Source organism: Scyliorhinus torazame, chromosome 13 (genome assembly GCF_047496885.1).
Source record: "Scyliorhinus torazame isolate Kashiwa2021f chromosome 13, sScyTor2.1, whole genome shotgun sequence".
Taxonomy (NCBI): domain Eukaryota; kingdom Metazoa; phylum Chordata; class Chondrichthyes; order Carcharhiniformes; family Scyliorhinidae; genus Scyliorhinus; species Scyliorhinus torazame.
The window spans coordinates 223,715,896-223,740,061 of NC_092719.1; the positions used below are offsets into that span (position 1 = coordinate 223,715,896).

General features: G+C 48.4%; 1 long non-coding RNA gene across 1 annotated transcript in view; it reads right to left on the reverse strand.

Moving 5' to 3' along the window:
* Positions 1-23,610, reverse strand: part of LOC140387765 (uncharacterized) — a 24,066-nt gene extending 456 nt beyond the window's left edge. Inside the window, exons 1-3 of the long non-coding RNA XR_011934009.1 lie at positions 23,526-23,610; positions 4,001-4,196; positions 1-65 (exon numbers count right to left, since the gene is read on the reverse strand). The exon at positions 1-65 is cut by the window's left edge and continues 456 nt beyond it. This is a non-coding gene — a long non-coding RNA (uncharacterized lncRNA). The remainder of the gene's footprint in view (positions 66-4,000; positions 4,197-23,525) is intronic.
* Positions 23,611-24,166: the final 556 nt, after the last annotated feature.

Consider the following 24,166-nt stretch of genomic DNA (forward strand, 5'->3'; position numbering starts at 1 on the left):
CCTGGTCCGAGCAGTCGCCATACCAGGCTGTGATGCAGCCCGATAGGATGCTTTCTATGGTGCACCTGTAAAAGTTGGTAAGGGTTAATGTGGACATGCCGAATTTCCTTAATTTCCTGAGGACGTATAGGCGCTGTTGTGCTTTCTTGGTGGTAGCGGCGATGTGGGTGGACCAGGACAGATTTTTGGAGATGTGCACCCCTAGGAATTTGAAACTGCTAACCATCTCCACCTCGACCCCGTTGATGCTGACAGGGGTGTGTACAGTACTTTGCTTCCTGAAGTCAATGACCAGCTCTTTAGTTTTGCTGACATTGAGGGAGAGATTGGTGTCGCTACACCACTCCACCAGGTTCTCTATCTCCCTCCTGTACTCTGACTGATCGGTGTTTGAGATCCGCCCCACTATGGTCGTGTCGTCAGCAAACTTGTAGATGGAGTTGGAGCCGAATTTTGCCACATACTGGCTAAACTGAAAACATGCACATGCTCGCTCTCCCGATGACATCACGTGCACAAGCGCACATTTGTTCAAGACAGCCATACACCTAATCAAATCTCCCGTGGCCGTTGGTGGCGTGATACGTGACTGAAACAAGAACCGTGAGAGCTTAGTTTCCAAAGTGCCGTCTGCAATTCTTCCAGTGTCTGTGCAGCTCACTCTGCTAAACCATTCAGCACTGGATGGAAAGGAGCAGTACGCACATGCGTATTCCATATTTTTGCATCAACATTCCTCCCGTTATCAGAAACCAAAGAATCTGGTGAGCCATGAGTCGAAGAAACGTGGCCTAGCTTCTCTGTCATAATGTGAGCTCTAATGTTGCTCATGATGGCCACTTGGAACACAAAGAACAAAGAACAAAGAAAAGCACAGCACAGGAACAGGCCCTTCGGCCCTCCAAGCCCGTGCCGACCATGCTGCCCGACTAAACTACAATCTTCTACACTTCCTGGGTCCGTATCCCTCTATTCCCATCCTATTCATGTATTTGTCAAGATGCCCTTTAAATGTCCCTATCGTCCCTGCTTCCACCCCCTCCTCCGGTAGCGAGTTCCAGGCACCCACTACCCTCTACGTAAAAAACTTGCCTCGTACATCTCCTCTAAACATTGCCCCTCGCACCTTAAACCTATGCCCCCTAGTAATTGACCCCTCCACCCTAGGAAAAAGTCTCTGACTATCCACTCTGTCTATGCCCCTCATAATTTTGTAGACCTCTATCAGGTCGCCCCTCAACCTCCGTCGTTTCAGTGAGAACAAACCTCTCTTCATAGCTTATGCCCTCCATACCAGGCAACATTCTGGTAAATCTCTTCTGCACCCTCTCTAAAGCCTCCACATCCTTCTGGTAGTGTGGCGACCAGAATTGGACACTATACTCCAAGTGTGGCCTAACCAAGGTTCTCTACAGCTGCAACATGACTTGCCAATTCTTATACTCAATGCCCCGGCCAATGAAGGCAAGCATGCTGTATGCCTTCTTGACTACCTTCTCCACCTGTGTTGCCCCTTTCAGTGACCTGTGGACCTGCACACCTAGATCTCTTTGACTGTCAATACAGTCACGATGACTAAAAACATGACCGGAAGAGACCCTGCAAAGCCCACATGAAGTCTACACCAGGGACAGCCCCCCTGCGGGTGGAGTGGTGCTGTGGTGCCATTTTTTGATTTATTGAACATGCAGAAAGGATTTCACCTTGTCCTCCAAGTCCTGATCCATTTCTGGCCACCAACCATACGACTTTGCTAAACGTTTCATTCAGAAGCATCCACATATGCCTCACGGACTTCATCGATGGCTGGAAGTGACTCGTCGAGCTGCAAATATCCCTTCTCAGTTGTTGTGTGTGATGCAAATGCAGTGGGTTTCGCTGACCCATCCTCCATCAGACGAGGGAGCACTGCCCCGACACCAGGAGGTGAGGCATCACATGACAGAATCAGCTCTCTGTCCTGCTCAAAGTGAACCAGCAGATCGGCTGATTCTAACTTCTACATCCTTGAAAGCTTTCCCTTGTGCCGGCCCCCACTCCCATTGGGCCTCTTTGTGAAGCAACAGATACATCGGCACCAACACTGTTGAAAGGTCTGTCAAAAAACCTCCCCTTGTAGTTCACTAAACCCAGAATTGATCTGAGCTCAGACACATTCTTGGGATTTGGAGCTCCCTCGATAGCTCAAACATTCCTCGATAGAACATAGAACATGGAACATTACAGCGCAGTACAGGCCCTTCGGCCCTCGATGTTGCGCCGACCTGTGAAACCACTCTAAAGCCCATCTACACTATTCCCTTATCGTCCATATGTCTATCCAATGACCATTTGAATGCCCTCAGTGTTGGCGAGTCCACTACTGATGCAGGCAGGGCATTCCACGCCCTTACTACTCTCTGAGTAAAGGACCTACCTCTGACATCTGTCTTATACCTATCTCCCCTCAATTTAAAGCTATGTCCTCTCGTGCTAGACATCACCATCCGAGGAAAAAGGCTCTCACTGTCCACCCTATCCAATCCTCTGATCATCTTGTATGCCTCAATTAAGTCACCTCTTAACCTTCTTCTCTCTAACGAAAACAGCCTCAAGTCCCTCAGCCTTTCCTCATAAGATCTTCCCTCCGTACCAGGCAACATTCTGGTAAATCTCTTCTGCACCCTTTCCAATGCTTCCACATCCTTCCTATAATGCGGCGACCAGAATTGCACGCAATACTCCAAATGCGGCCACACCAGAGTTTTGTATAGCTGCAACATGACCTCATGGCTCCTAAACTCAATCCCTCTACCAATAAAAGCTAACACACCGTACGCCTTCTTAACAACCCTCTCAACCTGGGTGGCAACTTTCAGAGATCTATATACATGGACACCGAGATCTCTCTGCTCATCCACACTGCCAAGAATCTTACCATTAGCCCAGTACTCAGTCTTCCTGTTATTCCTTCCAAAATGAATCACCTCACACTTTTCTGCATTAAACTCCATTTGCCACCTCTCAGCCCAGCGCTGCAACTTATCTATGTCCCTCTGTAACTTGTAACATCCTTCCGCACTATCCACAACTCCACCGTGTCATCTGCAAATTTACTCACCCATCCTTCTACGCCCTCCTCCAGGTCATTTATAAAAATGACAACCAGCAGTGGCCCCAAAACAGATCCTTGTGGTACACCACTAGTAACTGGACTCCAGCCTGAACATTTTCCATTAACCACCACCCTTTGTCTTCTTCCAGCCAGCCAATTTCTGATCCAAACTGCTAAATCTCCCTGAATCCCATGCCTCCGTATGTTCTGCAGTAGCCTACCATGGGGAACCTTATCAAACGCTTTACTGAAATCCATATACACCACATCAACTGCTTTACCCTCATCCACCTGTTTGGTCAGCTTCTCAAAGAACTCTATAAGGTTTGTGAGGCACGACCTGCCCTTCACAAAACCGTGTTGACTATGTCTAATCAAATTATTCCTTTCCAGATGATTATACATCCTATCTCTTATAAACCTTTCCAAGATTTTTCCCACAACAGAAGTAAGGCTCACTGGTCTATAGTTGCCGGGGTTATCTCTACTCCCCTTCTTGAACAAGGGGACAACATTTGCTATCCTCCAGTCTTCTGGCACTATTCCTGTAGACAAAGATGACTTAAAGATCAAGGTCAAAGGCTCAGCAATCTCCTCCTAGCTTCCCAGAGAATCCTAGGATAAATCCCATCCGGCCCAGGGGACTTATCTATTTTCACCCTTTCCAGAATTGCTAACACCTCCTCCTTATGAACCTCAAGCCCTTCTAGTCTAGTAGCCTGAATCTCAGTATTCTCCTCGACAACATTGTCTTTTTCCTGCGTGAATACTGACAAAATTATATTCATTTAGCACCTCTCCTATCTCCTCGGACTCCAAGCACAACTTCCCACTACTGTCCTTGACTGGCCCTACTCTTACCCTAAACATTCCTCGATAGCTCAAACATTTTCCACCATCTCTTACCTCGGTCCTGCCGATCCGCTGCCGATGCCTCTCTGCGTGGTGTTCAGTCCCTTCCAGCTCCCGGCTGCCTCGAAAAATTATGGGGACTCTTATTTTAACTAGTAATAAGAATCCGGTTGGTGGGAGGTGTCAAAAATACGACTTTATTATTGTTAATTCCTCACTGGTATCCACTTGGATAAGAACTGAATAAAAACTTTGAAACAAAATATCAAACAATACATAAAAATGTACAGCACATGGCAAAAGCAAAAGCACAAAAAGAAATCACTTTAAACACAAACAGACAGGCAGATACATAGATACATAGAAGATAGGAGCAGGAGGAGGCCTTTTGGCCCTTCGAGCCTGCTCCGCCATTCATCACCATCATGGCTGATCATCCAACTCAATAGCCTAATCCTGCTTTCTCCCCATAGCCTTTGATCCCAATCTCCTCAAGTGCTATTTCCAACCGCCTCTTGAATATATTCAAAGTTTTAGCATCAACTACTTCCTGTGGTAATGAATTCCACAGGCTCACCCCTGATGATTCAATAATTCAGGAATAACGACCTCGACCACAAGGTCCTACTTTTAAGGGAATTCTTATCTCTTGTTTAATCCCTCATTTACTTTCATTGGCTTCTAATTCTCAGCTGAGACCTCCTGGTCCATTCAAATGAATGTCTGTTACTTAGAGGATAACTTGTTAATCAAACATTGGACAATACTTAATATTGACTGGTGCCTATCAAACCTAGCTTGGCGTATGTGTGCGCAGTCTTAGGAAAAATACTGGATATGTTTTCTCGCATTTTGGTATGTCTCATAGCTCGGCAGAACCTTAAGAATTGATTAGTTGATTAGACAGAGAATAATACGTTCTCAGTGCTGAATACACTGGAATACAATGATTACTTCATTATATGAGACAATGACTGAGTTCCCACGCTCTTAATATTTTGCTTCTTTAGCTATATGCATTCAACTAGCACTTATATGAATAAAACTATGAATAAAACTTTACTGTATCAACAGGAGACAGACCCGTCACTGTGAATCTATGACCCTGATATTGCACACTCTGCCTGGAAGTTGTGTTTGCTCCGCTTCAGACGCAGACCAGCCTCTGAAAATCTCTTTAACACGTGATCCAGGTTGTTGAGATACTTCGATAAGATCACAAGTGCACGCATACTGTTGTTAAGGAGATCCAAACAGAGAATCAAATAGGAAAGTGCTTATTGAGACACTATTAAATCACTCTATAACACTCTCGCTCTCATTCTATCTCTCATTTTTTTCTCTCTCTCATTGTTTCTTTCTCTCTTTGTCGCCCTGTCTCTCACTCTGTCTCTTACTCTGTCACCTCCTCCCTTCCCCTAAACAGCCATTGCGCCAGATTCACGTTTTAAAAAAGGAGTACTAAACGATGCCTGCGTTATTTCTCGCTGGGGCTGGTTAATTCCAGGGAGGCCGTCACATTCGACTTCAATCTCGCTGAGATGGAAATTAATGCAAATGAGGGGGTAACGTTATACTCGCCATATTTGGGTGGGATCCGAAACTCACCATCAGGAGTGGGCTGGTTAGATGGCAAACTGATTCTCGCCTGGCGCCACTCTCGATTTTGGCCTTTCCCTCCATTTAACCGGCGCACCCAGATCCGTGCTGGGTGCAACTCGGTGAGTAAATTGCGTCCATTGAGTTTGCCATGAGTAAGATTTTAAAAAACTCCAGAACCTCTAATAGCCTGTCTTCCTTCCCCAATACTAAAATAATTATCTGAACAATTTGAACCATATCCCCCTTTCTCATAGATTCTGAGGGAGCATGTTTTACCTGTACCACCACTCCAGTTTAAAACAGCCATTTCCTTTTCTAGTGCTATCTTTCCTGTGACTGAAACTGGTCTCCCATTTAGTTTCCAACAATCTGCCTGAATATTTCCCGCCTTGTCACAATGGAAATATTTAGGCTTTTGAATATCACTTCCACTCTCAGCATTTTTATTCTGATCTGAGGTGATATTTCCTGACCATTCCCATCTGTTCTTTCTCTTCCCTGACTACTTGTTTTCCTTTCATCTCCCCGCCTTCTATTCTTTTCATATTTGTAGGGATGACAGAAAAAATGTTTAGTCTGTGGACCGCTGCATAATCATCTGCTAATTCTGCTGCCTGCCTAGCAGTTTTAACTTTTTGTTCCTCCACGTGAGTTTTTATCACTGAGTGTAGTAGCTAATCTTTAAATTCTTCCAAAAGAATCACGTTACTAAGGGCTCGGTGTGTTATCCCTACTTTCAGTGCCTGGATCCAATGGTCAAAATTACTTTGCTTTACCCTCTCAAATCCGGTATAGTTTTGTCCAGGCTGCTTCCTCGTGTTCTGAAATTTCTGCCTGTGCGCTTCAGGAACCAACTCATATATCCTAAGCATAACTTCCTCTACTGAACCAAACTCTACAGACACCTCTTCTGGCAATGATGCATACACCTCACTAGCTCTACCTCACGGTCTACTTTGGAAAAGTAATGTCCAAGTTCGGTTTTTAAAATAAATTTAAAGTACCCCATTCTTTTTTTTTCCAATTAAGGGGCAATTTAGCATGGCCAATGCACCTACCCTGCCTTTTTATGGGGTATGTGGAACATTCCTTGTTCCAGGCATATCCGGGCCCCCTCCCACAGCTCCTTTAACGATACATTGATGACTATTTTGGTGCCGCGTCATGCTCTCGCTCAGACCTGCAAAAATTCATCAACTTTGCTTCCCATTTCCACCCCTCCATCACTTTCACCTGGTCCATCTCAGACACACCCCTTCCCTTCCTTGATCTTTCTGTCTCCATTTCGGGCAATAGACTATCCACTAATGTCCACTACAAGCCCACTGACTCCCACAGCTATCTGGGCTACAGCTCTTCGCACCCTACACCCTGTAAGGACTCCATCCCTTTCTCTCAACTCCTTCGCTTCCGTCGCATTTGTTCCGATGATGCCACTTTCCAAAATGGTGCTTCGAAAATGTGTTCCTTCTTCCTCAACCGTGATTTCCCACCTACAGTTGTGGATAGGGCCCTCAACAGTGTGCGGTCCATCCCCCGCGCCACTACCCTCGCCCCCTCCCCTCCCTCCCAGAACAAGGATAGAGTCCCCCTCGTTCTCACATTCCATCCCACCAGCCTCCGTATGCAAAGCATAATCCTCCGCCATTTTCGCCACCCCCAGCGTGATGCCACCACCAAACACATCTTCCCTTCACTCCCTCTGTCAGCATTCCGCAGAGACCGTTCCCTCCGAGACAACCTAGTCCACTCCTCCACCATATCCAGTACCTCTCTGTCGTGGAAATCATAACAAAGACAAATTCCTCGAGGTTCGATTTAAGGAAATTTATTTACACAAATATACTTGTGGAGAGAGAATGTTTCAGCTGCGAAGCCAAGGCACTGCACTCTGAGTCCTGCAGTCAAAAACCATTATATTTATAGGTTGAAATAAACAACTTTGAAGAGATAAAGCTTGGGAACATACGCAAGGGGAAATATGAATGTTTTGCCTTTGGTTTAAAAACAATTTGAGGACGCATTTTGTTGTCCTTCGGAAGAACAATTTATTATCATAATAAGGCCAGTACCAGGCACTGAGCAGTATTTGGTTTACATTACTTGACCTCCTTATTTTCGCTCAAAAGCAGTGTTAAAATATAGTTAATATTCCCAGCATGCTTCATCTACAGTTTACCCTCTGATGTTAATTTCCCTGCTGTTTGGCCTTTCACATCTTTTGTTCTCTTTGAGGACTGCTATTAACACTCTTTCCCCTTGGTTTCTGTGGCCATTAGCACCCGGTTTCCCTGGGTTTCTGTGGCCGTTAGCACCCGGTTTCCCTGGGTTTCTGTGGCCATTAACACCCGGTTTCCCTGGGTTTCTGTGGCCATTAGCACCCGGTTTCCCTGGGTTTCTGTGGCCATTAGCACCCGGTTTCCCTGGATTTCTGTGGCCATTAGCACCCGGTTTCCCTGGGTTTCTGTGGCCATTAGCACCCGGTTTCCCTGGATTTCTGTGGCCATTAGCACCCGGTTTCCCTGGGTTTCTGTGGCCATTAGCACCCGGTTTCCCCTTGGTTTCTGTGGCCATTAGCACCCGGTTTCCCTGGGTTTCTGTGGCCATTAGCACCCGGTTTCCCTGGGTTTCTGTGGCCATTAGCACCCGGTTTCCCTGGATTTCTGTGGCCATTAGCACTCTGTTCCCTGGGTTTCTGTGGCCATTAGCACCCGGTTTCCCTGGATTTCTGTGGCCATTAGCACCTGGTTTCCCTGGGTTTCTGTGGCCATTAGCACTCTGTTCCCTGGGTTTCTGTGGCCATTAGCACCCGGTTTCCCTGGATTTCTGTGGCCATTAGCACCCGGTTTCTGTGGCCATTAGCACCCGGTTTCCCTGGGTTTCTGTGGCCATTAGCACCTGGTTTCCCTGGGTTTCTGTGGCCATTAGCACCCGGTTTCCCCTTGGTTTCTGTGGCCATTAGCACCCGGTTTCCCTGGGTTTCTGTGGCCATTAGCACCCGGTTTCCCTGGGTTTCTGTGGCCATTAGCACCCGGTTTCCCTGGATTTCTGTGGCCATTAGCACTCTGTTCCCTGGGTTTCTGTGGCCATTAGCACCCGGTTTCCCTGGATTTCTGTGGCCATTAGCACCTGGTTTCCCTGGGTTTCTGTGGCCATTAGCACTCTGTTCCCTGGGTTTCTGTGGCCATTAGCACCCGGTTTCCCTGGATTTCTGTGGCCATTAGCACCTGGTTTCCCTGGGTTTCTGTGGCCATTAGCACCCGGTTTCTGTGGCCATTAGCACCCGGTTTCCCTGGGTTTCTGTCTGTGGCTATGACTCATCTTTCATTCTCACTCCACAGTATAAATATTTCCCACTTTCTCTGTCTGTTAGCTTTGACAAAGTCATTGGACTCGAAACGTTCGCTCTTTTCTCTCCCTACAGATGCTGTCAGACCTGCTGAGATTTTCCAGCATTTCCTCTTTCGTTCCACAGGCCCTGCACATCTTTGTGTTATGGGGCTGAGACCTTCGCAGACATGGGAAGAATGTGCAAACTCCACATGGACAGTGACCCGGGACCAAATTCCTTTTGCCCATTTCATCTGTTTAGCTACCTTTTGAAATGCAACAAAGCATGCTGCCACATCCCTTTCCTCAAACTTTGGAAGAGCTTGTATGAATGCAAACATTTCCCCACCGGGGCCCTTTCTGGAAATAAGCCCTTCCTTATCACCCTCTGTTGTCTCTTTCCTACCTGCCAGCTTTTTAAGTTGAAATTCGGTGGTCAGGGGTCTCCGGTCTCTGACGGCGAAATCGAATTCAGCGATCGGCCGGAGAATCCATGTTGGCGGCAAAATCGGGGGCGGCGCCACTTTTGCGATGCTTCGCCCCCTAAGGAGTACGCTACACGCTGTATGGACGGCCTCAGGAGGTTACCTGAGGCCCTCCTCCTGATGCTCTGCCCTGATGGGCCGAGTTCCAACGGCGTGGGGCACTCATGCAATTCTTTTTGGGGAACTCGGCATGACTGCTGCGGACTGAGTCCAAATCAGCCCACAGTCGGGGTGGGGGGGGGGGGGGGGGGGGGGAGCTGATCCGTGGACGGTGGGGAGGGCTTTGGCAGGGGCTGGGGGCACTGGTGGGGGGTTGGTCTAGGGGTGGCGCACCTGGCCAAAGGGGGGTCATTGCTTGGCAGGCCAGATCCGCGCACAGCCAGCGCCATGTTGCATGGCGTGGCCGCTCATTCCACCACCGTGCCCATGCACGGTCACGGACCCGCCAATTCTCCAGCCGTATCGGCAGCCCGGGCCGGGTGCTCTACGCTGCGTGCCTGCTAGCCCCCCCCACCAGACGGAGGATCTGCGCCCTTTTGCGCCAATTTTTCGGTCGTAAACGCCACCGTTCCCACTCCGGCGTCAGGACATCGTCTCCAAATCGGAGAATGCAGTCCTCGGTCTCGCTCCTTTTCCCTTGTTTCTCTTTCCCCATCTTTTTATTCTTCCTTTGCCTCCAATTCAAGTCTATTCATCTCTCTTTCTATTTCTTTTAAAAATAAATTTCAATCAAGGGGCAGTTTAGCGTGGCCAATCCACCCACCCGGCACATCTTTGGGCTGTGGGGGTGAAACCCACGCAAACACGGGGAGAATGTGCAAACTCCACACGGACAGTGACCCAGAGCCGGGATCGAACCTGGGACCTCGGCACCGTGAGACAGCTGTGCTAACCACTGTGCCATCCTCTCTTTCTATTCCCATACCAGCCTCCCCGAACAGGCGCCGGAATGTGGCGACTAGGGGCTTTTCACAGTAACTTCATTTGAAGCCTACTTGTGACACTAAGCGATTTTATTTCTTTTCTTTCTATTTTTAGTTGTTTCATTTGTCATTGAATTCAATTGTTTCACCTTTGGAGAGTTGGTCTCTCAAGTGCTCCTTGAAATTTCAAATGCTTTGCTGGACTTTCAATATATCGACTTCCTTGACCCCCGACAGGTCATACTAATTGCAATTTATCTGCCAATTCCGTTAACTGATCCTTGTTTACGTTCTGTAAACCAGTCCGTTTAAATCTGCTGCCTTTAGAAAAGCCTGAACAATTTCCAATGCCATTTTGTATTCCAACCTCTATAATCGACCTCACAGAAACTCCAATTCCCATGTCCAGTGCCTCGCTTACTCTGTTTTAAGGATTCGCAGATCCCTGCTTATAACAATAAATCCCAAATCAAGTTTTACTTACTTGGCATCCAGTAACTTGCTGTCCACACTTTAAACCTGATGGGATTCATCCTAGGATTCTCTGCGAGGCCAGGGAAGAGATTGCTGGACCTTTGGCTTTGATTTTTATTTCATCATTGGCTACAGGAATAGTACCAGAGGACTGGAGGACAGCAAATGTGGTCCCTTTGTTCAAAAAGGGGAGCAGAGACAACCCCGGCAACTATAGACCGGTGAGCCTCACGTCTGTAGTGGGTAAAGTCTTGGAGGGGATTATAAGAGACAAGATTTATAATCATCTAGATAGGAATAATATGATCAGGGATAGTCAGCATGGCTTTGTGAAGGGTAGGTCATGCCTCACAAACCTTATTGAGTTCTTTGAGAAGGTGACTGAACAGGTAGACGAGGGTAGAGCAGTTGATGTGGTGTATATGGATTTCAGCAAAGCGTTTGATAAGGTTCCCCACGGTAGGCTATTGCAAAAAATACGGAGGCTGGGGATTGAGGGTGATTTAGAGATGTGGATCAGAAATTGGCTAGCTGAAAGAAGACAGAGGGTGGTGGTTGATGGGAAATGTTCAGAATGGAGTACAGTCACAAGTGGAGTACCACAAGGATCTGTTCTGGGGCCGTTGCTGTTTGTCATTTTTATCAATGACCTAGAGGAAGGCGCAGAAGGGTGGGTGAGTAAATTTGCAGACGATACTAAAGTCGGTGGTGTTGTCGATAGTGTGGAAGGATGTAGCAGGTTACAGAGGGATATAGATAAGCTGCAGAGCTGGGCTGAGAGGTGGCAAATGGAGTTTAATGTAGAGAAGTGTGAGGTGATTCACTTTGGAAGGAATAACAGGAATGTGGAATATTTGGCTAATGGTAAAGTTCTTGAAAGTGTGGATGAGCAGAGGGATCTAGGTGTCCATGTACATAGATCCCTGAAAGTTGCCACCCAGGTTGATAGGGTTGTGAAGAAGGCCTATGGAGTGTTGGCCTTTATTGGTAGAGGGATTGAGTTCCGGTGTCGGGAGGTCATGTTGCAGCTGTACAGAACTCTGGTACGGCCGCATTTGGAGTATTGCGTACAGTTCTGGTCACCGCATTATAGGAAGGACGTGGAGGCTTTGGAGCGGGTGCAGAGGAGATTTACCAGGATGTTGCCTGGTATGGAGGGAAAATCTTATGAGGAAAGGCTGATGGACTTGAGGTTGTTTTCGTTGGAGAGAAGAAGGTTAAGGGGAGACTTAATAGAGGCATACAAAATGATCAGGGGGTTGGACAGGGTGGACAGTGAGAGCCTTCTCCCGCGGATGGATATGGCTGGCACGAGGGGACATAACTTTAAACTGAGGGGTAATAGATATAGGACAGAGGTCAGAGGTAGGTTCTTTATGCAAAGAGTAGTGAGGCCGTGGAATGCCCTACCTGCTACAGTAGTGAACTCGCCAACATTGAGGGCATTTAAAAGTTTATTGGATAAACATATGGATGATAATGGCATAGTGTAGGTTAGATGGCTTTTGTTTTGGTGCAACATCGTGGGCCGAAGGGCCTGTACTGCGCTGTATTGTTCTATGTTCTATGTTCTATGTTCTAAAGTATCCCAATCAATTATTATTAATTAGCAATCTCAAATCCTGCCCCCACTTTTGTTATGGGTTTGGGTTAGGGCTATGATCCCAACTGATATTACTCGTGAGCTAAACAGCTGGCTTGTCAAGCAGAACAAGGCCAGCAGCGCGGGTTCAATTCCCATACCAGCCTCCCCGAACAGGCGCCGGAATGTGGCGACTAGAGGCTTTTCACAGTAACTTAATTGAAGCCTACTCGTGACAATAAGCGATTATTATTATTATTATTACTGGGCAGTCAGGTCCCAGAATGGAACCTTGGCTCAATAGACCTCAACGTTTATTTTTTGTTTAGAGACGTGGATGAACTGTCACAGGACTGTCATTAACTTTTAATGTTTAAAATATTGACTCTATGACATGACCCCATCACCCGACTTATATCTTCACAGATGTACACAGATTTTTAAGGACAACACAAGTTACAAACTATATCTTATCCTCTAATTTTCTCAGTAAGCGCACAGTGTAATGATATGTATATTGACTGGGATGTAAAGAATTATCAAGTTAATGATAATGCTTCTTACCACTAGAGGGAACCTCAGAACAGTCATATAAATGTCATGTGGCGAAGGGATTCTGGGATTAGATTAGAAAATTATTAGATGATTCGGAGTTAAGAGTTAGGAGAGAGCTGGAAGAGAGTCAGGCATAGAGAGCAGTTGTATGCTTGAGAGTTCTGTAAGTTAGAGATAGCATAGTTTTATGTAAATAACCTTCTACTTTAGGAATGTGAACAAATCTTAGTAGTGTAATAGATTTATAGCTTGTATGTTCACAAAGCTTTCTGTTCTTTATTCAACATTATGCATCGGAGCCATCCATGTAGAGCAGAATAGAGAATACAACACACAGTCTACACAAAGCAACAGGCCAACTGTGGTCAGACACACCACACTCTGAAACCTAGTGGCAGATGCCACCCCGCACACACAACCTGTGTGGATTTCTCATCAAATCCCCTCCAGATGCTTCCCACACCGTGAGCCAATGGATCTCACTGGAACTCTGCCTTCCGCACCAGTATTTAGTTTCTGAGACTTGCTCTCTGCCTCTTTCTCCATTGCCCTGCCTCTCTGCCGGCGGCTTCTGTGAAAGCTGCTTTCTTCTCAAATACCTGGTTCCAACCGCACCACATGTGCTAATGTTTTCAGTGTGGGCCCCCGGTCGCTAAGCAACAGCCTAGTCTTTCTTTAAAACCATGTTTGTTTTCACCTCATACACCCTTTAATTACAAGGCAGGCACTGTTTAAAGTGTGTGTGTGTGTGTGTGTGTGTTGGGGGGGGGGGGGGGGGGGGGGGGGTGTTGTTTAGGCGAAAGGAAAACTCAAGCAAAAATAGGAAAACATTTTATTGGCCTGGACTGCATAAGGATGTAGTTGAATTTTGCCGTATATGTTGCACGTCAGGTAATAGGGAAACATCGGGCACTAATCAAGCCAGCACCTTTAACATCCATTCCAGCATTTCAGGAACCCTTTACGAGGATTCTAAATGATTGTGCGGGACACCTCCTGCCTACAACAAAAGTGGGAATCAGTATCAGTTGACCATAATGGATTCGTCCATTAGATTTCTGGGGGGAATTACATTCAGAAACATTAAATCTAAGAAGGTTGTAAAGGAGTTAACCAAATGTTTTACCAGAAATGGAGACAAAAAGAAATCCAATCAAGTCAGGGATACAATTTATGTCAGATTTATGGATATCTTAGGAATAAAACAATTTAACTTAACAGCGCATCATCCAGAATTACAAGGGCATCGGAAAGATGGCATCAAACTTTAAAGACCACGTTGAGGGCCTATAGTCAGGATTATCCAGAGGATTGGGATAAAGGAATTCCATTTGTACTAATTGAAGATTAGGGATGTACCGAGGAATCAACTAAATTCAGTCCATTTGAATTGACTTTGGTCATGAGGGGAGAGGACAACTTAAATTGATCAAAGAGAAATTGACGAGTTAGCGGTCGGAGACGACGTTGTTGGACAATGTGTCAAACTTTAGGGCGGGATTAACTAGGGCTGGTGAGTTGGCTGGTAAACATTAAAAATTATCACACCCATGTGATGAAAAAAGCGATGGACTTTTGTAGTTTTGTTAGTGGGAGAATGTACTAGTATTGTTACCAATGGTAGGTGATCCATTAAAAGCAAGATTAGTAGCCTTATCAAATTGAAAGGAATTGAGTGAGGTGAATTATTTGATAGGAATGTTAGACAGGATGAAACTCACAAGAGAGTCTCATGCTCAACTGTATTTTGATACAGTAAGAAGTCTTACAACCACAGGTTAGCAGATGAGACAACGGTACTATGCTACCTATATGCAGACCAAGTGTAAGACTTCTTACTGTGCCCATCTCAGTCCAACGCCGGCATCTCCACATCATGTATTTTGATAAAGAAGGAAAGAAGGAGGGGGTTAGTTGTTGTAACTCAGGAGAAGAGATGGATCCAGACAATTCTGAATTCAAATTAAATTGGATAATGAGGAAGTGATAAGAAATTGGGATAAATTATTGAGTTACCTTCCAGAGAAAATCAAAATGGTCTAAAATGGTTATTACAGTCACATAGAGCTCTATGTGGGAATGGATGTTGTATGTCACTGTTGAGTTCAAGAATAAACTGCCTTTGTTGTAAGTCCTTGATGTTGGTGATTAAGGAACCTGCAATAATCTATACAGAGTAAAAGCAATTAACTACAGGAGGACTGACTTCATGATGCACGAACAGAGCTGAGCCGGTTAAACTGGGATGAAAGGTTGTTGAGAAAATCTGTAGCTGACAATGAGCTACCTTCAAACAGAAATGGTTTGGACAGAGTCACGGTATATTCCCTTAAAAGGGAGAGAGAGGGTAAACAAATCCACACTCACTGGGTGAAAAAGGTGACACGAATTAAGACAAAGAGAAAAAGTGTGTTTGTGACAGGTGGAAAGTATAGTTGAGAACCAAGAGGAATACGGAAGGTTCAGGAAGGAGGTAAAAAAAAGGTAATTCGAGAAGCAAAGCGGAATGTGAGAAAAGAATTACAGCCAACAGAAAGGGGGATCACAAAGTTTTCTGCAGGCAGATCAATAGTGAAATGTTGGTCCGATAAGGGACGCAGGACGCAGGCGATGCCTGTGTGTGAGCACATGCAGAGGCTGAGCTGCAAACCATCGTCAATGCCTTCACCGAGGCAGAGGAGAAAATGGGCCTCGGGCGAAACATCCAGAAAACAAAGGTTCTCTACCAGCCCGCTCCTGCCCCACAAAACTCCACCCCCGAACATCAAGATCCACAGTGAGCCCCTGGACAATGCGGATCATTTCCATACCTCGGGACGCTCCTCTCGGAGCAAGCTGACATTGACAATGAAATCCAGCATCGACTCTACTGCACCAGTGCAGTTTTCGGATGTCTGCGGAACAAGGTATTCGAAGACTGAGATCTCAAAGCAGCACCAAGCTCATAGTCTACAGAGCAGCCTTGGTCCCCACCCTCCTGTGTGCATCAGACACATGATCAATGTACAGCAGGCACTCAATACCCTGGAGAGGTATCACCAACGCTGCCAATATCCCCCAGTATCGAGGCACTGGTCACCCTCAACCAGCTGTGATGGGGTGGGCACATTGCCTGCATGCCCAATACAAGACTCCCCGAAACAAGCGATCTACTCCGAGCCCCGCAGTGGCAAGCGATCACTAGGGAGGGCAGAGGAAATGCTACAGGAACACTCTGAAAGCCTCCCTAAATAAATGCAACATCCCCACCGCCACGTGGGAATCGCTGCCTTAGAACGCACAAACTGGAGAAAAAGCATCCGCGAAGGAGCCAATCACCTCGAGTGTCACAGGATGGAACACGGGAAGGCCAAGAGTAAACAGCAAAGGAGAGCGCGGAATCTAGAGCATACCACCCACCCACCTCATCAAACACCACCTCAAACCTGGGGCAGAGTCTGCGGATCCAGAATTGGACTATTCACCACCGCAGAAACCCGCCCCCCCCCCCCCCCCCCCCCCCCCCACCCCCGGAGTGGAAGCAGGTCATCCTCCACCCTGAGGGACTGCCCAAGGAGAAGAAGAAATAGTAAAAGGGTGGGAAAAGGAGAACGACCAATTAGGGACCTGAAAGGGAATTTACACATGGAGCAAGGGGCGTGGCTGAGGTGTTAAATGAATTTATATCTGTCTTTATCAAGATGTAGATGCCTATTCAGGTCATGGTGGCAGATGGGGAAATTCTGTCACCAGAACGGTTCAGAATTGATAAGGAGGAAGTATTGCTTAGATTGTCAGTGCTTAAAACTGACAAGGCCCCAGGACCAGAGGAGATGTTCCAAGGATATTGAAGGAAGTGAGAATGAGAATGTCAGGGCTCTGGCCATAATCTTCCCGTCTTCACGAGACTCAGACGCGGTGTCAGAGGACTGGAGAAGTGAAAATGTCATGCCCTTGTTCAAAATACGTTGTAAGGATAGCCCCAGCTATTACAGGCCGGTCAGTTTAACTGTGGTGGTGGGGAAGCTTCCAGAAACAATTATTCGGGATAGAATTAGTCATCACAGGGAAAAATGTGCGTTGATTAGGAAGAACCAACATGGATTTCTAAAGGAGAAATCGTGTTTGACTAAATTGCTGGAGTTCGTTGGTGAGGTAACAGAGAGGGTCGATGAGGGTGATGCTGTTGATGTGGTGTACATGGACTTCAAAAAGCATTCAATGCAGTGCCACACAACAGGAATGTGAGAAAAGCTTTAGCTCATGGAACAAAGAGACAGTCAACACATGCGTACAAAATTGACTGAATATTAGGAGCAGAGATATTTTGGATATTTTGGGGGCTGGAGGGAAGGTTTGTAGAGGGGTTCCCCAGGGGTCAGTATTGGAACTGTGATGAATGTAGGAATTTCAGATACATTGTATTATATGTATTTGGTGCAGTAAGGGTTAAAAGTCTGGGTGAGTGTGTGTGACTGCTGCGGCAGTGTTTTAAAAAACCCTGGTTTGAAAGGTTGGGAGCCAGGGTTGGTTGCAATTAAGGCATTGTAAAAAGCTTGGGCTAATGGAATGTTGTTTGTATTAAAGGGATTCCCAGTGGAGTTAATTAGGTTCCAGCTTGGTACGGTGACGTACTTACTGGGTGGAGCAGAAAAGCATTGGTTTAGTTGTGTGTTAGCTGAAGATGTGAGCAGAAGTAAAGCATCTCAGCTCGGTTAAAAATATGTCTGAAGCTAGATTAGCAGTTTCTTTCCAAGCAGTTCTGGGGAGTGTGAATAGAAGGTGAGCTGAAACAAGGTGAAACAGCTGCTGAAGAAACACAGCTGGAGTTTCTGTAGGATTCAGAGCATTAAGGCAGTGTCAAAAGTTTTATTTTTCTCCAAGTTGATTGTCCTGATATATCTGTAAAGCAGGTGCTAACTACATTTAACAGTGGATTGAGAGCTGAGATTTTTGTTGTTTGAATGGGAATGAAGATAGCAGTTAAGGATTACTGTATTCACTTATGGGTTAGCATTGATTAAGGAGCAATTGTAAGTTATTTTCTGATGTGATGTTAAAGATATTTTAATACTTTGTGAGTAATAACGTTTGTTTTAATTTACCATGGGCGAAATTCTCCCCAAACGGCGCGATGTCCGCCGACTGGCGCCCAAAACGGCGCCAATCAGACGGGCATCGCGCCGCCCCAAAGGTGCGGAATGCTCCGCATCTTTGGGGACCGAGCCCCAACATTGAGGGGCTAGGCCGGTGCCGGAGGAATTTCCGCCCCGCCAGCTGGCGGAAACGGCCTTTGTTGCCCCGCCAGCTGGCGCGGAAATGACATCTCCGGGCGGCGCATGCGCGGGAGCATCAGCGGCCACTGACAGTTTCCCGCGCATGCGCAGTGGGGAGAGTCTCTTCCGCCTCCGCCATGGTGGAGACCGTGGCGGAGGCGGAAGGGAAAGAGTGCCCCCACGGCACAGGCCCGCCCGCGGATCGGTGGGCCCCGATCGCAGGCCAGGCCACCGTGGGGGCACCCCCCGGGGTCAGATCGCCCCGCGCCCCCCCAGGACCCCGGAGCCCGCCCACGCCGCCTTGTCCCGCCGGTAAATAGGTACTCTAATTTACGCTGGCGGGACAGGCAATTTATCGGCTGGACTTTGGCCCATCCAGGTCGGTGAATCCAGCGGGGGGGCCCGCCAACCGGCGCGGCCCGATTCCCGCCCCCGCCGAATATCCGGTACCGGAGACTTCGGCAACCGGCGGGGGCGGGATTCACGGCGGCCAACGGCCATTCTCCGACCCGCTGGGGGGGGGTCGGAGAATGACGCCCCATATCTCTATTTCTTTGTAAGATATCCTTTCCTCACAGTCTTACAAAATTAACATTAAACATTGGGGTTTCTGTCCTGTTGGGGTCTGGTCTGGGATTTTAATAGGGCCCTTGCTTTTCCTGATATACATTAACCATATACATCGTAGTGTATAGGGAGGAATTTCAAAGTTTGCGGATGATACAAAATCTGGAAGCATCGTAAACTGTGAGGAGGACAGTGTAGAACTTCAATAAACAAAGGTAAGTGGGTGGAGTGGGCAGAGATGTGGCAGAAACAGTTCAATGTGGAGAAGTGTGAGGTGATGCATTTTTTTTAGGAAGAACATGGAGAGACAAAACATAATAAGAGGTACAATTCTGAACGGGTGCAGGAGCAGAGGGACTTGGGTGTATCTGTGCAGAGATCATTGAAGGTGTCAGGACAGGTGGAGAGAGCAGTTAATAAAGCAGAGAGTATTTTGCGTTTTATTAATAGGAATAATACATAGAGTACAAGAGCGAGGAGGTTATACTGAACTTATACAAGACACTAGTTAGCTCTCAGCTGGAATATTGTGTACAGTTCTGGGCACCACTCTACAGGAAGGATGTGAACACATTGGAGAGAGTGGGGAAGAGGTTCACAGGAATGGTTCCAGGATTGAGAAATTTCAGTGACGAGGATAGATTGGAACGATTGGGACTGTTCTCCTTGGAGGGAAGGCTGAGAGGAGATTTGATTGAGATGTTCAAAATCACGAGGGGGCTAGACAGAGTAGTCAGAGGAACTGTTCCCGCTCGTCAAAGGGTCGAGAACGAGAGGCACACAGATTTAAAGTGATTTCAAAAGAAGCAAATGCGATGTGAGAAATAACTTTCCCCCACAGCGAGTGGTTGGGGTGTGGAATGCACGGCCTGAGAGTGGGGTGGAGGCAGGTTCAATCGAGGCGTTCAGGTGGGGATTAGATGATTATTTGAATAGAAACACTGTGCAGGGGTACGGGGAAAAGGCAGGGGAACGGCACTAAGGCACAGTGCTCGTTTGCAGAGTCGGTACAGACAGGATGGGCCGAATGGCCTCCTTCTGCACCATCACAGCTCTGTGATTCTGAGAATTAACCAGCTATTTCAAAAACCCAGAACAAGTATAATGGCCAGACAGCTAATGAGCTGTATCGCTAGATTATTGATTATGCATTTTGCCATGGGAATAGGTAATGATCAGGTATTACCACTTAGTAACAATTCACCTACCACCCTCCCACTATCTCAGGGGCTGGTTTAGCACAGGGCTAAATCGCTGGCTTTTAAAGCAGACCAAGGCAGGCCAGCAGCACGGTTCAATTCTCGTACCAGCCTCCCTGAACAGGTGCCGGAATGTGGCGACTAGGGGCTTTTCACAGTAACTTCATTCGAAGCCTACTTGTGACAATAAGCGTTTTACATTACATTTTTCATCTTGTTGGACAAATGATGTTTTTAAGAAATGTTTGAAAAGAACAGAACTTAAATATTTATGGTGCACAGGAAGATCCCACTTACAGCACTGGGGCGATGATCATTTATCAGAGGCCAGGAGAGACCTCTTCACTCACAGAGTCGCGAGGATGTGGATTCACTCCAGGGTTAGTGGTTGAAACAGGGTGGGTGATGGATAAGGGGCTGGAGGGAGATGGGAACAGGGTTGGGTAAACATGTTTGGAATTATTTGTTTGCGTTTAGGCTGCAGACTTACAGGGAGAGAAAGGCCTGTCTCTGTGTTGCAAGATGTGGCTCACAGCCGGCTGCTGATAGCTTGTGCAATCGGGATTTAAGTCCGAAAGCTGATGTCCAAGGGGTTTGGGTTCAAGTGAATGTTACAGTTAGACATTAACTTTACAAACAGAGTAAATCATCTAACACACACTCACACTCAAACTCACTGAGGCACGATCAATTGGACAAAGACGATAGTTGAATCCAACTGAGGCTTTATTGCTACCAGATGTGTGGCCTCCCACAGCAGCTGGCGAAATGGCTGCTGGCTGGAGGACCTGCAAATTTATACAGGCAGGGACTACCGGCGAACCTGTAGTACAGGTCCTACCGTACATCACCTAATACAGGTGCAACAGTGGTTTACCACATTCACCCCCTGTTACAAATTGAGTCCGGCGGGGGGGTGGTGGATAACTATATACAACAATGAGTTAATATTTACAAGATTTGAGCAAACAAATGTCCTTTGATGTCCGGTGGACCGGTCAGAGATTTAGCCGGTCCGGGGCCTTGATGTTCCCCTGGGAGCGACGCGGTGGTGTCGGCGATGTTGGTGCTGATCTGGCCAATGGTGACTCCGGGAGCGTGCCGAAATCCTTTTCATCGTCGGGCGTGGGCAAGGGGGGGGGGGGGGACGGATGGTCCTGGGGGGGGGTGCTGTTGGGAGTGACGGGAGAGGGGAGGGTGGCGCCAGGGGCGGAGGGTGTGTGGGGGTGGAACCTGCTGGTGCCAAGTCCCTGAGGGAGACAGTATCCTGGCGGCCGTCGGGGAACGCCACTTTGGCGAACTGGGAGTTTGCGTGGAGCAAGTGCACCCTCTACACCAGCGGGTCCACCTTGTGGGGTTGGACGTGCTTACGGAGAAGCATGGTTCCCGGAGCTGCGAGCCAAGTCGAGAGCGACTTCCTGGGACTACCTGAGGAAGGCAAAAAGATGTTCATGGGGTGTATTGTTTGTGGCAGTGCAGAGTAATGAGCGAATGGAGTGGAGTGCATCAGGGAGGACCTCCTGCCAGCGGGAGGCCGGAGATTCCTGGACCGCAGGGCCAGCTGGACGGCCCTCCATACCGTCCCATTCTCCCTCTCTACCTGTCCGTTTCCCCGGGGGTTGTGTCGTTCTGCTGGAGGCGATACCCCTGCTGAGCAGGAACTGACGCAGCTCATCGCTCATGAATGAGGATCCCCTGTCACTGTGGATGTAGGCGGGGAAACCGAACAGAGTGAAGATTGTGTTGAGGGCTTTAATGACGGTGGCAGACGGCATGTCGGGGCATGGGATGGCAAAGGGGAATCTGGAGTATTTGTCGATCACACTGAGAAAATATGAGTGACGGTCGGTGGAGGGGAGGGGGCCTTTGAAATCCATGCTGAGGCGTTCAAAGGGGTGGGAGGCCTTCACCAGGCGCGTGCAGTCCGGCCGGTAGAAGTGCGGCTTGCACTCCGCACAGACCTGGCAGTCCCTGGTGATTGTCCTTACTTCCTCGACAGAGTAGGGCAGATTTTGTGCCTTAATGAAATGGTACAACCGTGTGACCCCCGGGTGACTCAAAGGCTGTCGTGCAGGGCCCGGAGTCGATCTACCCGCGCTGGCACATGTACCTCGGGAGGGGGCGTCTGGGAGCTCGTTGAGTTTGCCGGGGAGATACATAATCTCGTAATTATAGGTGGAGAGCTCGATTCTCCACCGCAAGATTTTATCATTTTTAATCTTGCCCCGCTGTGCATTATCGAACATGAAGACTACCGACCGTTGGTCAGTGAGGAGAGTGAATCTCCTGCCGGCCAGGTAATGCCTCCAATGCCGCACAGCTTCAACGATAGCTTGGGCCTCCTTTTCGACGGATGAGTGCCGAATTTCTGAGGCATGAAGGGTGCGGGAAAAGAATGCCAGGGGCCTGCCTGACTGATTGAGGGTGGCGGCAAGGGCGACATCTGATGCGTCATTTTCTACTTGGAAGGACAGCATTTCATCTACAGCAGCATTGTGGCCTTGGCAATATCAGCTCTGATCTGGGCGAAGGCCTGTGGGCCTCGGCCGTCAGGGGAAACCGGGTGGACTGTATGAGTGGGTGGGCCTTGTCCGCATAGTTTGGGACCCACTGAGCGTAGTACGAAAAGAATGGCCTTGGGGCAGAGGGGGAGGGGGAGCTCCATGAAGGGGCGCTTGCGGTCGGGATCGGGCCCCAGAACTCCGTTCTGGACCACATAGCCGAGGATGGCTAAGCGGTTCGTGCTGAATACACACTTCTCCTTATTGTAAGTGAGGTTTAGGAGAGTAGCAGTGTGGAGAAATTTAGCGAGGTTGGCGTCGTGGTCCTGCTGATCATGGCCGGAGATGGTGACGTTGTCTAGGTACGGAAACGTGGCCCGCAAGCCGTACCGGTCGACCATTCGGTCCATCTCCCTTTGGAAGACCGAGACCCCGTTTGTGATGCCGAAGGGGACCCTGAGGAAGTGATATAGCCGGCCGGCTGCCTCGAAGGCGGTGTATGGCCGGTCCGATTTACAGATGGGGAGCTGGTGGTAGGCGGAGTTCAGGTCTACCGTTGAGAAGACCCGGTGTGTGCAATCTGGTTAACCATGTCAGATATGCATGGGAGGGGGTACGCGTTGAGCTACGTGTACCGATTGATGGTCTGGCTGTAGTCAACGACCATCCTGTGTTTCTCCCCAGTTTTAACTAATACCACTTGGGCTCTCCAGGGGCTGTTGCTGGCCTCGATGATGCCTTCCTGAAGCAGCCGCTGGACCTCGGACCTGATGAAGGCCTTGTCCTGGGTGCTGTACTGTCTGCTCCTGGTGGCGACGGGTTTGTAATCTGGAGTTAGTTTGGCAAAGAGGGAAGGTGGGTTGACCTTTAGGGTCGTGAGGCCGCACACAGTAAGGGGTGGTAAGGGCCCGCCCAATTTCAGAGTAGGCTCTGGAGGTTGCGCATGGTCCCTTCTAGGAACCGCTGGCGTATGAGATCTGACCCAATTCCAGTCACAAAAGCGTCCCGCAAAAGGAGGTCTGAGTGTTCGGTGGCCGTAACGGCCTGACAGTCACAGTCCCGGACTAGTGGGATTAGGGCCCGCCAGAAGTCTTCTATGGACTCACCAGGGAGTTGAGAGCGAGTGGCGAGTGCGTGCCTGGCGAAGAGCGTGTTCGTTTTCTGTGCGTAGTTGTCCTTGAGTCGAGTCCTGGCTTCAGCGTAGTTCAGCACGTCCTGGATTAACGGAAAGACTTTGGAGCTCAGTCTGGAATATAAAATCTGAATCTTCTGAGCCTCCGGAACAGGGGTTGGTGCCGCGTTGATATACGCTTCGAAGCCAGCTAGTCCAGCGTGGGCCCCCCCCCCCCCCCCCCCCCCCCCGGGGTCAGATTCCCCCTGAGGACTCCGCTAGCCGCCCTCCAAGCCAGGTCCCGCTGGGATGGACCATGTCCATTTCACGCCAGCGGGACAGTCCAGGAACAGGGGATCGGAGAATCCCGCCCACTGTGTTCCGCAGGAGGCTCTGCCTCAAAAAGGGGACAGTACGGTACCTGTGCCATGTCCTTGCGGACCTGGCTCCACGTGGAGGAGGAGGTTACCTGCTTCCAGTGGCCGTCAAGGTCACTGCAGCCCGCATGTGGAGACCACTGCTAAACAGCGCTCGGCTGGGGTCTTCTCAGCGAGGGGATTCGATCATGGCGGCTGGTTAGATCTGGCAAGAGCCTTACTGCACACTTAAATATGCAAATTGAAGCCCCGCCCATTG